This window comes from Nyctereutes procyonoides, unplaced genomic scaffold (genome assembly GCF_905146905.1).
Source record: "Nyctereutes procyonoides isolate TBG_1078 unplaced genomic scaffold, NYPRO_anot_genome, whole genome shotgun sequence".
Lineage (NCBI taxonomy): Eukaryota > Metazoa > Chordata > Mammalia > Carnivora > Canidae > Nyctereutes > Nyctereutes procyonoides.
In genome coordinates this window covers 8,797,916-8,805,192 of record NW_026575141.1, presented here as the reverse complement: position 1 = coordinate 8,805,192, position 7,277 = coordinate 8,797,916, and the positions used below count along the sequence as shown (strand labels likewise).

General features: G+C 35.6%; 1 non-coding gene across 1 annotated transcript; it reads left to right on the top strand.

The window, feature by feature from the left end:
• The first annotated feature begins 3,810 nt into the window (after positions 1-3,810).
• Positions 3,811-3,913, top strand: LOC129498308 (U6 spliceosomal RNA). The gene has a single exon (XR_008662100.1). It is a non-coding gene; the product is annotated as a U6 spliceosomal RNA (small nuclear RNA).
• Positions 3,914-7,277: the final 3,364 nt, after the last annotated feature.

Here is a 7,277-nt window from a genome sequence, read left to right as displayed (position 1 = left end):
AAGAATGTTAAATACTATACTATATCAATTAGTTATGGACACAAAAAGGTAAGTACTGTGGCTACTTTATTATAATTTTGAGCCAAAGAAAATAAAAGCTAAATATAGAATATAAAAAAATAAGTAATAAGGTGTTTAAAGTTATGTTTAAAGTAGTGAGGTCTTAATATGTTAGGGAAGGGAAATATTAAAGGCTAAATTTAAAGGAAAGTTGCCATTGATTGCTCTATAGGATATCATCACACACAAGACAGTAATCTTATTACTAGCAGAAATAAATTACGGAATGTGCCTGAGAAAACTGAATTTCAAGCTAGTCAGACTCTTCTTTGGAAAACTGAGTTTTAAGGTAGTTTGTACTTCCAATGTATTATTTGTCAAAACCTGATGTCATCCCTCAGTGGCAAATTTCCAGTTGCCAATTTCACCTTATGAAAATTTTAAAGTGTGTGTTAGAGCAGAGGCCTCGGGAAGGATGCCTATCTCAAGAAAGTTTAAATCTATGGAGATAGAGCTTTCATTTTAAAGCAAAAATATCTGACTCTGACATCACTCTCTGTTCAAAAAATAGTTTATGGAGCAAACAATTGGCAGTCTAAAGTATTTTTCCACTAGTAACAACACTGTAGACATTGGTGGAGTACATGACTCTATTTGAACACATCAGCTACCCATAAAAAGAGGACTTGGCATTGTACAAATATCCTGGTACAAACACATGTCATATGTGGCTGATTTCTACATTTTGATTGTGCTGGTATTGTAAATGAATGCATTTTCCTCCAGTCCTTGTTCCTTTGACCTTTTAGAGTCTTAATGAGACTCCAAAAGCAGCAATCAAAAGCACAGTGTTCCATTTTAGAAGCATTCGGAAAGCAATGCATTTTGGCTAAATTTAGTTGTAGCATTCAGAGTTTAAAAACATGTCTGGTCATCTTTTTAAGAGATACATAGTGAGTGAGTGACTACTCACTTTTGTTTTTAAATAAATTGGTCAAATAATAGCTGCTGCTTCTTGCTTCACTCATGTAAAAGAAAAAAAGGAGGGTCTTGGTGGGGATAATAACAAAAACTGACCCATGTGAGGCGTTTCAATGGCTGCAGCTCAGGCGTGCTCATGTTGTAGTACACCAAAACAATAGAAACTTTTGTATTCATTTGAAACAATTCTGGCTCAGAAAACACAAATCACAATTAAAATTGAGGCAACAAAATTGGACGCTGAAAACATTGAGAATTGCTCATGTTGAATAAATACTATACTCTTTATCAAGAATTACATCTGGTACAAACTTTAGAAAGCAATTGAAAGTTATTTTTTTTAAAAGGGAGAATCAAACTTCAAAGTAATATTTCATCTCCTAAATGATAACATGGGAAATTCATAAGTTTACTATTTAAGCAATAATTCTGAGTTTAAGGCATATATTGTTTGCAGTACATAGTCAGAACTTTTTTTTCTGGGTAACATAATCTAAGAAAGCACATCAAGCCACAGAAATTCAGGTCTTTGACTCCACAAAATTAAGTTCTATGAAAAATTGCCAGATAAGAGAAACCAGACACAATTTGGAAGTTTGAGCATAACTCAAGTGTAAGATAGCTTTCCTCAGTAGAAAATAAATTTCTTTTTAATTTTATTGTGTAAAGAACAGTTAATACAAGATCTATCCTTTTAGCAAAATTTTAAGTATATACTACAGTATTGTTGACTGTAGGTGCAATGTTGTACAAAGCTCTAGAACGTATGCATCGTAACTAAAACCCTATGACCACTGATTAATAACTCCCCATTTTTTCCTCCTTCCAGCCCCTGGCAACCATCATTCCTCTCTTTGATTCTATGAATTTGACTTTTGGTTACCTCACATAAGTGAAACCATGCAGTATTTGCCTTTCTATGATTGGCTTATTGCACCTAGCATAATGTCGTCAAGGTTTATCTGTGTTGTAGCATATTGTAGGATTTCCTACCTTTTTAAGGCCAAATAGTATTCTTCTATATGTATATACCACATTTCTTAAGTAAATAAAAAAATAGTTCTCTCAGCATTTACAAACCTATAAATGAAAAGCCAGGCTAGTATCTCATATAATAAGGTGGTGGGTGGACCTCTATTGAGATACACTAGCCAACAGTGTCGGAATCCAGTGCGTTAGGAGGAAAGTAAAAGGGATGGGACTGGGAAAGTCATTCTCTCTTCTTTCCTCCTATCTATCTGCCCTTATGGATCTAATCTCATCCATGGGGTAGTGTTTATGGTTGTTTAACTGTGCTGAGTGAAGAAGCTCCAAGAAGAAAAGGGAAGAAGCATGGAAAAGAAGGGAGCGTAAGAGGAACATGAAACTCACTTATACCTGCTTCTTTGTTACTTGTGCATGTTGGCTGGGGTAAAATTAAAGCCACTTCCCAATCCCCTATGCCATGCCCCTCAACAACCAGGAAATAGTTTCCACTCAGCTGCACAAATCTCTACTTCATCTGTCTAAATCTAAAATTAAAATTCCAATTATATTTAATCTTAGAAATTAAAAAGTTGACCATAATCTTGCATTAGGTGTAATAAGTGGAGGAGCCAAAGTCAAACCAGGTTCAACTATCTTCCAGAACCTTGCTCTTTCCACCTAACTACAGCTGAGAGTTCCTAATAAAGAACAGCAGTGGAAGTGCAGTGTGAGGAAAGCCCACAACATGAAGTCTAAATAAAACAGGCAGAAACCTCACCAACTTCATACAAATATGTAAGGACTTCCTCAAATAGAGAATGTATGATAATAAAGCTCCATTAGGGCAAATTCTGAAAACAAATGAAGATATCAGTGCATAACAGGTGTGAAAATCAGAATGTAGATGCAGGAATATTGTAGATAAGAGCTGAAATTAAGTTCTAAATGGAGTCTTCTGGCACAGCAGTTTTATTTTAAGAAATGTTCTAATTTCAAAGGCGTCCTCTTAGAAGTCAGCAAATTATGGAAATGAATATGAAGAAATTGAAGCAAAGAACATTGATGAAATCTTCCCCATCTTCCCATCCCCCATTTCTCCCAGCAGCCATAGAGAAAATATTTGCTAGTAAAACATGTAGAAATAACTGTGAGTCCAACTCAAAACCTTGATGAGATTAAGTATCATTATTCAGCATGTAAGTGCACAAGCAAAAACAATGTGTTAATGAGAACAGCATGAGTTTGGAGAGGCAGTCTAAGGCCTCAATTTTTTAAACTTGGGAGAGGTGTGGTCTTCCATTACTTTAAAATAGACACACTAGAGCACAGAGGTCAAGAGCAAATGAGATCAGCCTGGCCAAGGGGTACCTCTGTTACCCACAGTTTACTAGTTATGAAACCATGAATGGTTAATTATAGCTTTCCAAATATAGTCTTAAGTTTTATTATCTTTAAAATGAAAATAAGAGAATTACCTCATTGCATTCTTGTTGGATTAAGCTAGATAAGCATGTACATTATGTAGCATAATGCCTAGCATATAGCAAGAACTCAATCAATTTGAATTTGAATCATTGTTTAGTTGTTTCATTTTCAACCAGAAAATTAGGAAAATAGAGCATGATCATTTTGGTTCAAATAATCTACCCTATATTCTGTCTGAGTGTACAATCAAAGGGTATTTTATGGAAAAACATCATAGTCACCCTCCATGACTCAATATCTTGATATTATGGAATTGATCTAAGCCTTTATTTTGATAATAATAATCAAATGGTTCTGGCTTATCTTTCAGAGACACAGTTTCTATAATTTTTTTCTTATTTATGTAAATAAGTATTTTCTTTAAACTGTGAATAATTGGTCACTTTGGCACACATATACTAAGATTAGAACATTACAGAGAAGATTGGCACGGCACCTGCTCAATGATGGCATGAAAATTCATAAAGACTTTCTTATTTTTATGAAAGAGTTCTGGATATGGATAGTGGTGACGGTTGCACAACAGTATGAATGTATTTAATAATACTGAACTGTTCATTTAAAAATAGTTAAAATAGTACCATGATAGGGGCACCTGGGTGACACAGTCAGTTAAGCATCTTACTCTTGATTTTGGCTCAGGTCATGATCACAGGGTTGTGAGATCAAGCCTAGAGCCTGCTTGAGATTCTCTCTTCTCTCTCTCCATCTCCTTCTGTCCCTCCCCCACCTCTCTCCCTCTCTTAAAAAATGGTAAATCTTATATGTATTTTATTATAATACAAAAATTGGAAAAAATATGTATTAATCCTGCTTCATTATGAGGATCCTGAGATCTTAAAACCCTAGTCATTTTGTCAACCATTTTACATATTTGAATGGTTATGGAATAGCTAAATTGCTTGTCCACTGTTACTCAGCAAAGCAGAGACAAATAGCATTAAACTTCTGAATATTATAATTTTAAGAAACTAGAGCAAGCTGTTTTTGTTTATATATTTATGCTTATTGCATAACAGTCCAGAAGAATAACTATTTGTAGAATCACCTGTTACCAGTAAATTTTCCACTATGTTTTTAAGATACTTTTAGAGATACATGCAGAACAAGACATAGTAATCAAAGCAAAATTATGTTTTAGCTTGATGCCAAAGCAGCAATTTAAAACATTTTAAATGTTTTCATGTTACTTATTTTTCACAGAATTGTCTAGAAAGCTCTCCTAAGGATTAAAATTACTGGTTTAAACAACTGGTATATAAACATGAAGCATGAAAATAAATTTACACCAAGAGAGTAATCACAACCCTACTGCAGTTTCCATTCTTCCACGTTCCAACATTCCATTAAATATCAAACATGGCAATGGATGATTTTGAAGAAAGTACAATTGTTTTACTCTTTTTTTTCTTGCCGTCTGAAGATAATGGTTTCTTGTTTTCAATATCAAATTGGTCTTTACCTGCATCTATACCCTTAAATTCTACCTTTCCTCCCATTGCAGTGGATGAATTGTTCCTGTTTGTAACCATGGTCTCATTGCTCTTTTTCCCTTTGTGGCTAAACTTAGTGGACATAGTTAATTCAACTTCCTTGCTGCTTACTATCTTCTCAGCCTGCTTCAGTCAATTTATCAGCACCTCCATCTTGCTCTGCCTAGTGGCCAGTTCTCAAACTTCATCTCTCTCAACCCTCCAGCAGTGTTTGACACAGTTATCACTTCTGTACTGACATGTATTTGTTTTTGACACTCTACTATGCTAATTTTCCTGCCTCTTCAGCTGCCTACCCTTCTCCGTTTCTTTTGCTGGATCATTTTCCTCTTCCTGATTTCTACATGCTAGAGTGCCCAGGATACAGGCCAGGCTCTATTTTCTCCTCTATCAATACTTTTCCATATGGCTGTATCTAGTATCTGCATATTAATACCATCTTTCTGCTAATGACTACCCAAAGCATGTATCCAGCCCTGACCTACTCCTGAATCCCAGGATCATGTATCCAACAGCCTAGCCTACTCATCTTCTCCAGTGAGTGTCTATTAGGCATCTACCCAGAGCAGCAGCCTTGCACCCCCTCCAGAGCTTCTTCCAGTCTTCTTCACCTGACTCAGAAGTTAAGTACAAAAACCTAGAGGTCATCTTTGAATTTCTTTCCCTCTCCCCTACAATAAATTTATCTGCAAGTCTTGTCAACTTGTATATCTCAAAACATTTCCTAAATACAGTCACTTTTGCTGGCTCTCCTTCTACCATCCTTGTGTGTTATCATTCATGCCTACCTCAACTAGCACGATAGCATGCCCATCAGTCAACTTGCTTCCATTTCTGCCCTACTATACTTCATTCTCCACCAGACAACCAGACAGTGCTTTTAAAAACTAAATCAGGTTATGTCACTTCACTCAAAAGCTTCCAGGGTGGGGTGCCTGGGTGGCTTAGTCAGTTAAGCATGAGACTCTTGATGTTAAGTTTCAGACTCTTGTTTTCAGCTCAGGTCATGATCTCAGAGTTCTGAGACTGAGCCCCACCACAGTCTTTGGGTATAGGGTCTGCTTAGATTCTCTCTCCCTCTCCCTCTGTCCCTCCTTCTCCTCTCTCCCCTTCTCTAGAAAGGTAAAAAAAAAAAAAAAAAAAAAAAAAAAGCTTCCAGGGTATAGGCATCACACTTAGAATAAAATCTAAACTGCTTATCACCTCCAGATCTGTCTCTAGCCACCTGTCAGCTCTTATCTCCTACCATTCTATTCTCTCATTTCTCACAGCTCTCAGCCAAATCACCTTCATTATTCCCCAAAAATACCAATGTGTTTCCCTTTAGAGTTATTTACTGGTGCACACTAGGTTTTTGATAATTATTTACTGGACAAAGTATTTTAAGCTGGGCTTTTTCTTTCTTCACTTTCACTATATTATTTCTGTTAATTTGTACCACTTCTTGTACCCACTTTCACACCCATTCTGCATTATGCCCAAAGAAAAAGAACACTATCAATATTATTTCAGGGTTACTCACTGTGCATAATTCAAAGTGTTTTTTTTTTTTCAAGTGATAAATCTAACAGAAGGAGTGATGTCTTGCTTTAAGGCAGCCTGGGAGCCTGTCTTTCAAAAAAGTTATGCAAGATGATTAAGTTTTTACAGATCTACTATATAACATTGTGGCTATAGTTAACAATACTGTATTGTACACTTACCCATTTGTTAAGAAGTTAAATCTCATGTTAAGTATTCTCACCACAATAGAAAAACTTTCACTATCAGATATGTTAGATATGTTTGCTGAGACACAGCATATTTAGACCTCAGGTTTTTGTTGGAGGCCTGATACTTTGGGAGCTGAACAGAATAGAGCCAGTGTCTAATAATTTGCATTTGTACCAACATCCCATTCATCTTTTTACCAGGAAGATTCAAGATCTGATCAACTCTCTTACCACTGTTTTCCACCCTTCCCTCTGCCACCACCATATATCTTCCTAAAATTAAGGCTAAAGCCTAGAAATCAGTCTTGGTTTTCTCTACCATCCTTTTGCAATCCAGTGTTATTTAATAAATCCTCTTTCTTCCAAAATACCAAGAATTTCATATACTCATCCCACAAATATTAACTGAATTCTTCCTTGCTTCCAGGCATTATCTTATCTCTGGTGATATAAAATGTATAGCAATGGATTGACATGTGCCCATATTACTGCAATTCCTTTAAGTTCCTTGAAAGAAAATTGCTATATAAATCTAAATATTTTATGATCTTTAACTTAATTTTATTTCCCAAATTTCCATCTCAACTCCTTCCCTCATTCTCTATTTTCCTATATTTTAATTTCCCACTACATTTTCATT